A 10,706-nucleotide genomic window follows, 5' to 3' on the forward strand; every position below is an offset into this window, starting at 1 on the left:
AGTGTTTTGAATAAAATCTAATGTTATGGTAGTTTTAGTATAATAACTTTTGTTTTGTTTAAGTTCTTTACACCTTTTAAGAAGCTGTAGAAAATAAAATAATATTTTTTACTAACTATATTGTGCTTATTTTTTAAATATATATGAACTAACATCTTTTAGGTGTACTTTTTAAAGATTTTCTTATTTTTGCAGACTGATAACAAAAAAAAAAAAAGTATCATAATATTTACCGTTTTAGTATAAAATCTTAGCTTAGGTTTTAGTAATATACTAAACTTTTGCTAAAATAAAGCATTTTAGTTTGTAAAACGATTTTATATTAAGCATTTATTGAATACTAACTTATTCTTTTGAACTTTGCCGTAAAATAGCTTTTAAACTTCTTTAGTAATGTTAAAAAGATGTACTCAAACTGTACAAGTTTTAAAAGTGTTAAAAAAATCTTATTCTATTACTTTTAATTAACTGGTTGAAAAAATAAATTAAGCTGAAAATTTTTGATTTAAACTTAAAGTTTAAAAAATATAATTTAACAATTTATACAACATTTCTGTATTTACTTTCCAGTAGACGCGTCTCAATTAACGTAAAAAATGGCAAATGTTTTTAGTTTATTCAAGTATAAAAAAAAACTAAAAGATTCATGAAGTTATAAGTTGCAAATATTTTTCATTTTTCTGTTAATTATAAGTTGAAGTTTTATTTTGTTCAACTCACTAAGTTTACAATAGTATTTTATAGTACGATAATGTTTTTATTCTTTATTTTCGTATTAAAGTATTAATTTCGTTAACTCTTTGAGTTTATAATATAAATTTACGTTTAAAATAAACTATTTTATTGAATTCTTTTAATATTAACAAAATCTTTATTTATTTAAACTGATTACTAAAATGAGTAAATTTAAAATCTTAAATGAATTCATGCCTTTAAAGGATTTAGATGACTCTAGCGACTTCATTATTCAGTCCCTGGTATTTGATCAAATTCCATTTGTTTACACGAATGTTAAACACAAAATGGATTTTGTTTACATTATAACAATAGACTTTGTATGTAAAAACAACATAACTATTATACAAAGAATATGAAGCTCTTCTATTTGGTTGTTTATATGGACTTTGATTGATCCTTTGCATTACCTTCTGGACAATAAGTATGTTGCTGTTATTGAAAATATTATTTAAATTAATAAGAAAAGATTCATGTGAATAAATGTAATAGTTGTTTAATTGTTTTCTTTCTGTTTAAAAAGCTTATACAATTTTCTATCACTCTAAGAGTTAATTTGGTAATATGTCATTTAGAACTGACTAACAAAGTTTTTATTCACTATTTGTAGTAGATAAAGTAGTATATAACATTTTGTCTAATTGGTAAACACTTGCTTTTGAGTTTTAAAATGTGTCCTCACTTTTTTATTTTCAATCATGATTTCTTAACCTTGTGTTGTTATTAAAATGGCAAGTCACTAAGGCTGTTTTTAACAGGAATACCAAACAGTCAGCATACCCAAGGTAACTAATTGTTTTTTTTAAACTTAAGCTGATATAGACTAACTGAAATATGATCTTTAAGAAACCCAGCCTAACCAGGAATACTTTAATTTTTGTTAAAACTCAGACTATTTTTGTATTAAGTTATATAAAACATTTAAAATATATAACATATCTAACTTTCTTTATTTTATGATAATTACAGAGCTGCCAATAAACTTTAAAAACCTAAAGCTTGAATATTTAAAAAAAATCCTGGATTTTTACAACTTTTACATGCAAAGTAATGAAATATTGACTCCACACTAAAAGTCCATTATATAGATATTTTTTATTATCATTATATATATTTTATATTTAAAATCATCTTTTATTTTTTTAATAAATGTAATAATAAAATTTAGTCTTTTTAAAAAAATATTAATTACTAATTTTTATTAATTAAGTATAAATGTATAGCTAAAGAAAAAAATTATCAAGGCACACTGGTTAGTCAAAATTAAGTTTTATAATATTTTGTTTCCTCTCCTTTAAGTTAAGTAAGTATCTAAATTTAATTTTTCAAACAATCAAATTGTTAATATCAGTTATGGATAAATGTGTTTCTGGTAATTTTTGATTAAAGTGGATCAAGTATAAGTTACTTTTATTAAATTTTTGATATAGTAGGTTAGATCAAGGTTTAAAAGATAAGACAAGTGTTTTTTACAATAATTCGAATTTAAATTTTATCATGATGATTCTTTTTAATTAAAATTAGTTATAGATACTTTGAAACAAAATCTTTAAAATATATTAAAATATATTTAAATGATTAAATTTAACTGATTCAGTTTATTCCTTTCATATGGTACCAATTAAAATCTTCCTAAATTGATTAAATACATATCAAAAGTAGTTTTAAATTCTAAGATGTAAACCAACTGTTATTTTTTAGATTGAATATAATAACCAAGTTGAAAAAAAACTTATTACTTATGACTTAGTAGCTCAGCAGTTTTTCTATGATAAAAGCAACCTGAAAATACAAATTAAGAATTAACCTTTTGTTCAAAATTACTCAAATGTTAAAAAACTTAAATTGAAGTTACATAGGTTTTTTTTTTAAAGTTTTCAAGTTTTGGCATAAATTCTAAAAGTATTGATAATGTAAATTAGGTAGTACCCTTGTATAAAGATTGCAGTAGAAATGCAAAAAACATAAATCAAAATTTTAATAATAATTGTAATAAGTTCAGTAAGCAATATTGAGATTTTAATGGAACTTTATTAGTAATTAAATTTATTTAATCTCAAAGAAGTTTGATTTATTACTTTATGGTGTTAAGAATTTTTAAAACACAAACCCATCACAACTATGAACTCCGTTATCATAAAAAACTATATCACATTAATAAAATAAATAAAAAATAGTTTGATCCAGTTTAAGATTGAATTGATTACCACTATTTTATAAATATTTTTTTACTTATTACTGGGGTTACCACAAACTCATGATATTCAAAATAATAAAATCTTAGAATGAATAGGGACAATTCTGGATAACTCAGGACAGATTGAATTTAAAAAAAATCAAAATATTTTTTTTTAGTTTTTTAAATTCTAAGACCATTGTTTTGTAGATTTTGGGTGTGATTAAATTTATTTATTTTCAGTATTTTTTTTTAATAAGCATTTCTGTTAAAGAGTTTGATTTTTTGAAGCTAAAAAAATATTTCAATTTTGTTAGTCTATTTAAAAAAAAAAAATTAACATGACTTAAGACAGTTTAAGGTCATTCAAGATAGTTTTTTTTCACTCAGGACAACTTTTTGAATCAAAGAGTGGCAACGCTTATTTTTAGTCAAAGTGTAAACTATGTTTGTTTCATAATTATTTACCCTTTATAATAGTTAATAAAAATGGTAATAAGTGTATTTATTTTTTTGTTTATAGAGCCATAGTGTTTACAAATGTTAGATACACCCTTTCTTTAATATTGTTTAATAACTACCATTTAAAGTTTACTGAAAAGTTTATAAGTTTTCAAAGAAAAACTTGGTATAACAAACAAAGCTCTTCTTTAAATTATTAATATTTTTATTTTATTTTTCATAGAAGAAAGTTTAGTTAAACAATGCTTACTAATAAACATATAGCAGAACATAAAGTTATGAAAGTATCAAAATTGTCATTGTATAAAAAGCTCAAAGAATTGAAGTTGCTGACTTTGTTTTAAATTGTTATTCTGTTCTTATATTATCCTAACTTTTTTAAATAACTTCTATTTTTAAAAATATTTCTAACAAAATAACTTTTTTCAATCATCTTTTAGTTATTGTAGACTGAAATCTTTAACCTCAATATTTGGAGTCAAAATGTTGACATAATACTTGTCAGTTTAGTAGAAACAAACTGTTTTTATTTTAAGAAAATTAACTTATTAACCACACAATAAATCTAACTTTTTTTACATTAATAAAAAGCAACCAGTTATTTTTTAGCACTTTAACAGAGTTAAAATGTCATTTGTGTTAAAATTCTTGTCAGTTGATTAATTGATATGAACTTTTACAACTGTTAATTACTAGTTGTACAAACATATAATTGATAACTAAATCAACTCTTATTTCTTTAATTGAGATATTTCATTCTTTATACGATTGCAATAAATTTAATAAGTTTATGCATTGTTATTATCTAAGAGTAATAATTTTGAGCTGATCAATAGACAGTTTATAGATAAAATGTATTTTGTAGAAAAAGCTTAAACTATTTTGAAAATTTATAATTAGTACACATTTTTATGATATAAACACCAATAACTTTCTAATATAAAAACTCTTTTAATTAGGATATGAATAAACAACCATTTAGTACAAGCAGGTAAAGCTCACTGAATAAGCTCTTTAATAGATACATTTCCAACATGTCATTACTAGTGCTCAAGGAGACTTTATAAAATGGTTTGTTTTAAAGTTTTAATGAAGATAGACAAAAAAACTGACAGTAAACTATTTTATACATAAAATTTCCTTGTCTATAGATGGTAGGTTTTATTCAAAATACAATATTTATCTTTTTAGCATTAAATTATAATACTTACCTAAACCAAGCCAGGCACTTTTAAAAACAGTTATTTTTTATGATTCATAGAACTTTTTATTTGTTATATTTAAGTATTTTGTGTATAAATAACTGTATTATGTTGTATAGTATATCAAGTAGTAAAGCTAATAAAATTTAAATACAATCATTTAACTAAAAAGTTTATACTGCTACTTTTTGCTTGTTTTTTACTAACATAAAACTGTTTGACTCAACAAGATTTAATCACAAAAAGTAAAATTTTTATTATTATACACATGAAAATAAAAGAATGTTTTTATTTCTAAATGAAATAACTACTTATTTATTTTGTTTTTCTATAACTTTACCGTTTAATGATGAGCGATCTGTTTAGTTAATAACTAACGATAAAATGCTTTCAAACAGTTTAATAACTCTACACTCTCCCTAGCTAATAAAAGTTTCAAAAATCCTTTATTTAAAGGGGTTGAGAAAATGTTTAATCTCATTACAAATAATTAGATATTAATATAATTAGATAAATTAAAGTTTTTACATACTAAAAAAATTAAAGCAGTTGTTTTAAAGTTTTTAAAATACACACATGGAACATCTGAATTATCTAGAAACAGTTTCTGTTTAATTATAATGCTCATCGACTGTTTATTTTACAGTATACTTCACATATAAGGTTTTGTGACGTACTGGTTTTTTTGAACATAATTTCGTCCAAAACGTACAATTCTTCTATTTTTCTTGTATCAGGTTGACCAGTAGTAGCACCTTTGGATATTGACATACCCGTGGGAATCTTGGAGCTTTTCGAGTGTAAGTGCTAAACTGAAACAGTTCGTGGAGACTTACACCATCAATATCTATTACTGGCTGCTCAAGGGGTTTTGCATACTGTAAAGGTTTGTTTTAAAACTTTTATTTAGTGTAACCAAAAAGTTGTACAACAAATGTTTTTTAAATACATAAAATGCATGCCTTAATTAATTTGAAGTTTATATATGTTGTTGAAAAATTTAATGAAATATAATTTGAAATAGACAGCTTTATAAAAACAATATGATACTATTAAAACGAAAATAATTTTGAAGTGTTGATCTACAAGAATATACGAACTGACACTCCAATTGTAAAATATTAAGTTAAACCGCTAAGAATTAAATTTAAAGTATTTTGAAAATTTTAGCTTTTAGAGAATTAAACTATTTGAACAAACTGAAATATAAAACACCCTGCTTATGTAGAATGTTGCAAACAACGAGAAGCTAATAATTAAATTTAAGTGGAAAGTTTAAACATTGCAGTTTTAAATAAGTTTTTATAGATGTGGCATAAATGTTAAGCTGCATAAATTGAAAAAAAACAAGTTTAATGAAATTTACTATAAACTTAATTATATTGAATTGACTTTTAAGTTTGCGTAAAGTACAATATTACATAAAAATTGCTCATTTATGTGGTTATGGTGTCATAAAACATCAAAAATTGTTAAAATTGTTTTAAAAATATACTTATCAATATAAAAATCCATTTAAAAATACTTTATGTGAAATGTAAAAGTTACATAAATTGATATGTGTATGAGATTTATGTATGAGATTTTTGTGGGTCAAGTAATTTATACAGAAGTCATCTCCAAAGTACTCTTTACCATTACAAAATGTTTTCTTTTATACTATAACAAAACTGAATGCATTAATAAGAGCTGACTTCAAAAAAAAAAGTTTGTATAATTTTATTGTGTATACTAATAGCATTTATTTACAAAAAAATATAGATTAACTAAATAAATACTGTTATGTATTTTATAAACAAGCTTCTTTACTGTTATAGAGCCTATTATAGTTTTTATCAGATTCATTAGTTGTAAATAAGTTACAGTTTTTTTCATCCTAACTGAAATACAAGATTAATTTGTATTGTATAATATTGTTAGTATTTATTTACGTAATTTTGAACTCAGCAAAGAATAAAAAAATTGCTTATGTTCGTATTAACATTAAAAGAAGGTTTTTGTTTTTATTACCATTTTATATACTGCTGTAAAAAGAAAAATATAGTAAAAATTAAATACTGATTTGTGTTTTACAAGTAAACTTAGTTACTGTTAATCGAGATCTTGATGTTATTATAGAAAATTTAAATTTAAACTCGAAAAGTTTTACAAATGAATCAATCAATTTATAAAAGTAAAAATTATAAGGTCTAAAACGCAGTTGATTCCAAGGTAACCTGCGACACAAAAAAAGTGAAATTTAAAATTAATTAATTAAAAAAGTGCAAAAAGATAATGGGGTGCAGCGCGATTCGACGTACCCACAAACGGTGCCGGGAAAATTTTAGGGGGGAGGGGCGCGCGAAAACCCGTTTTCGGGGTCCCGTGGGAGCGCGAAAACACCGGTTTTAGTCCGGTAGAGGTCTTTTTCGGTACAAAATTTGGGTAGGAAAATTTTTGTTTTCCGACTTTGAAAAGTCGGAATTTTGACGTTTTCGTCGCTTGAAAAAAAGTAAAAGTTGCTTACAATAGAAACGTTTTGGCGTTTTCGATACGAAAAAAAAAAGTAAAAATTATTAGGTCTGAAACACAGTGAGTTCCGAGGTGACCTGCGACACAAAAAAAGTAAAAATTAAAGTCGTGTACACGCCTGAATGAGGTTTGACTGGCGACTAAAAAAAAGTAAAAATGAAACGGTCGTAGGACACTTACCGGAATTCAGTGTGACAGGCTTTAAAAAAAAGTAAAACCGACTCGGCCTCCGCCCTTTACCTCGATTAACCGTTTCAGGCTTTAAAAAAAGTAAAAATGTTTCATAGAAAGTAGGGCGAAAGTAGCAAATTTACTTGTTTTTAGCGCAAATATCGTCCTTTAAGTAAAAAAGTGCAAAAAGATAATGGGGTGCAGCGCGATTCGACGTACCCACAAACGGTGCCGGGAAAATTTTAGGGGGGAGGGGCGCGCGAAAACCCGTTTTCGGGGTCCAGTGGGAGCGCGAAAACACCGGTTTTGGTCCGGTACAGGTCATTTTTGGTTCCAAATTTGGGTAGGAAAATTTTTGTTTTCCGACTTTGAAAAGTCGAATTTTTGACGTTTTCGTCGCTTGAAAAAAAGTAAAAGTTGCTTACAATAGAAACGTTTTGGCGTTTTCGATACGAAAAAAAAAAGTAAAAATTATTAGGTCTGAAACACAGTGAGTTCCGAGGTGACCTGCGACACAAAAAAAGTAAAAATTAAAGTCGTGTACACGCCTGAATGAGGTGTGACTGGCGACTAAAAAAAAAGTAAAAATGAAACGGTCGTAGGACACTTACCGGAATTCAGTGTGACAGGCTTTAAAAAAAAGTAAAACCGACTCGGCCTCCGCCCTTTACCTCGATTAACCGTTTCAGGCTTTAAAAAAAGTAAAAATGTTTCATAGAAATTAGGTAAAAAGTAGCAATTTTAGTTGTTTTTAGCGCAAAAATCGTCCTTTAACTAAAAAAGTGCAAAAAGATAATGGGGTGCAGCGCGATTCGACGTACCCACAAACGGTGCCGGGAAAATTTTAGGGGGGAGGGGCGCGCGAAAACCCGTTTTGGGGGTCCCGTGGGAGCGCGAAAACACCGGTTTTGGTCCGGTACAGGTCATTTTTGGTTCCAAATTTGGGTAGGAAAATTTTTGTTTTCCGACTTTGAAAAGTCGAATTTTTGACGTTTTCGTCGCTTGAAAAAAAGTAAAAGTTGCTTACAATAGAAACGTTTTGGCGTTTTCGATACGAAAAAAAAAAGTAAAAATTATTAGGTCTGAAACACAGTGAGTTCCGAGGTGACCTGCGAATGTTTCATAGAAATTAGGTAAAAAGTAGCAATTTTAGTTGTTTTTAGCGCAAAAATCGTCCTTTAACTAAAAAAGTGCAAAAAGATAATGGGGTGCAGCGCGATTCGACGTCCCCACAAACGGTGCCGGGAAAATTTTAGGGGGGAGGGGCGCGCGAAAACCCGTTTTCGGGGTCCCGTGGGAGCGCGAAAACACCGGTTTTGGTCCGGTACAGGTCATTTTTGGTTCCAAATTTTGGTCGAATTTTTGACGTTTTCGTCGCTTGAAAAAAAGTAAAAGTTGCTTACAATAGAAACGTTTTGGCGTTTTCGATACGAAAAAAAAAGTAAAAATTATTAGGTCTGAAACACAGTGAGTTCCGAGGTGACCTGCGACACAAAAAAAGTAAAAATTAAAGTCGTGTACACGCCTGAATGAGGTTTGACTGGCGACTAAAAAAAAGTAAAAATGAAACGGTCGTAGGACACTTACCGGAATTCAGTGTGACAGGCTTTAAAAAAAAGTAAAACCGACTCGGCCTCCGCCCTTTACCTCGATTAACCGTTTCAGGCTTTAAAAAAAGTAAAAATGTTTCATAGAAAGTAGGGCGAAAGTAGCAAATTTACTTGTTTTTAGCGCAAATATCGTCCTTTAAGTAAAAAAGTGCAAAAAGATAATGGGGTGCAGCGCGATTCGACGTACCCACAAACGGTGCCGGGAAAATTTTAGGGGGGAGGGGCGCGCGAAAACCCGTTTTCGGGGTCCAGTGGGAGCGCGAAAACACCGGTTTTGGTCCGGTACAGGTCATTTTTGGTTCCAAATTTGGGTAGGAAAATTTTTGTTTTCCGACTTTGAAAAGTCGAATTTTTGACGTTTTCGTCGCTTGAAAAAAAGTAAAAGTTGCTTACAATAGAAACGTTTTGGCGTTTTCGATACGAAAAAAAAAAGTAAAAATTATTAGGTCTGAAACACAGTGAGTTCCGAGGTGACCTGCGACACAAAAAAAGTAAAAATTAAAGTCGTGTACACGCCTGAATGAGGTGTGACTGGCGACTAAAAAAAAAGTAAAAATGAAACGGTCGTAGGACACTTACCGGAATTCAGTGTGACAGGCTTTAAAAAAAAGTAAAACCGACTCGGCCTCCGCCCTTTACCTCGATTAACCGTTTCAGGCTTTAAAAAAAGTAAAAATGTTTCATAGAAATTAGGTAAAAAGTAGCAATTTTAGTTGTTTTTAGCGCAAAAATCGTCCTTTAACTAAAAAAGTGCAAAAAGATAATGGGGTGCAGCGCGATTCGACGTACCCACAAACGGTGCCGGGAAAATTTTAGGGGGGAGGGGCGCGCGAAAACCCGTTTTGGGGGTCCCGTGGGAGCGCGAAAACACCGGTTTTGGTCCGGTACAGGTCATTTTTGGTTCCAAATTTGGGTAGGAAAATTTTTGTTTTCCGACTTTGAAAAGTCGAATTTTTGACGTTTTCGTCGCTTGAAAAAAAGTAAAAGTTGCTTACAATAGAAACGTTTTGGCGTTTTCGATACGAAAAAAAAAAGTAAAAATTATTAGGTCTGAAACACAGTGAGTTCCGAGGTGACCTGCGAATGTTTCATAGAAATTAGGTAAAAAGTAGCAATTTTAGTTGTTTTTAGCGCAAAAATCGTCCTTTAACTAAAAAAGTGCAAAAAGATAATGGGGTGCAGCGCGATTCGACGTCCCCACAAACGGTGCCGGGAAAATTTTAGGGGGGAGGGGCGCGCGAAAACCCGTTTTCGGGGTCCCGTGGGAGCGCGAAAACACCGGTTTTGGTCCGGTACAGGTCATTTTTGGTTCCAAATTTTGGTCGAATTTTTGACGTTTTCGTCGCTTGAAAAAAAGTAAAAGTTGCTTACAATAGAAACGTTTTGGCGTTTTCGATACGAAAAAAAAAGTAAAAATTATTAGGTCTGAAACACAGTGAGTTCCGAGGTGACCTGCGACACAAAAAAAGTAAAAATTAAAGTCGTGTACACGCCTGAATGAGGTTTGACTGGCGACTAAAAAAAAGTAAAAATGAAACGGTCGTAGGACACTTACCGGAATTCAGTGTGACAGGCTTTAAAAAAAAGTAAAACCGACTCGGCCTCCGCCCTTTACCTCGATTAACCGTTTCAGGCTTTAAAAAAAGTAAAAATGTTTCATAGAAAGTAGGGCGAAAGTAGCAAATTTACTTGTTTTTAGCGCAAATATCGTCCTTTAAGTAAAAAAGTGCAAAAAGATAATGGGGTGCAGCGCGATTCGACGTACCCACAAACGGTGCCGGGAAAATTTTAGGGGGGAGGGGCGCGCGAAAACCCGTTTTCGGGGTCCAGTGGGAGCGC

Source organism: Thalia democratica, chromosome 1, assembly GCF_965202585.1.
Source record: "Thalia democratica chromosome 1, ktThaDemo2.hap1.1, whole genome shotgun sequence".
Taxonomy (NCBI): Eukaryota; Metazoa; Chordata; class Thaliacea; order Salpida; family Salpidae; genus Thalia; species Thalia democratica.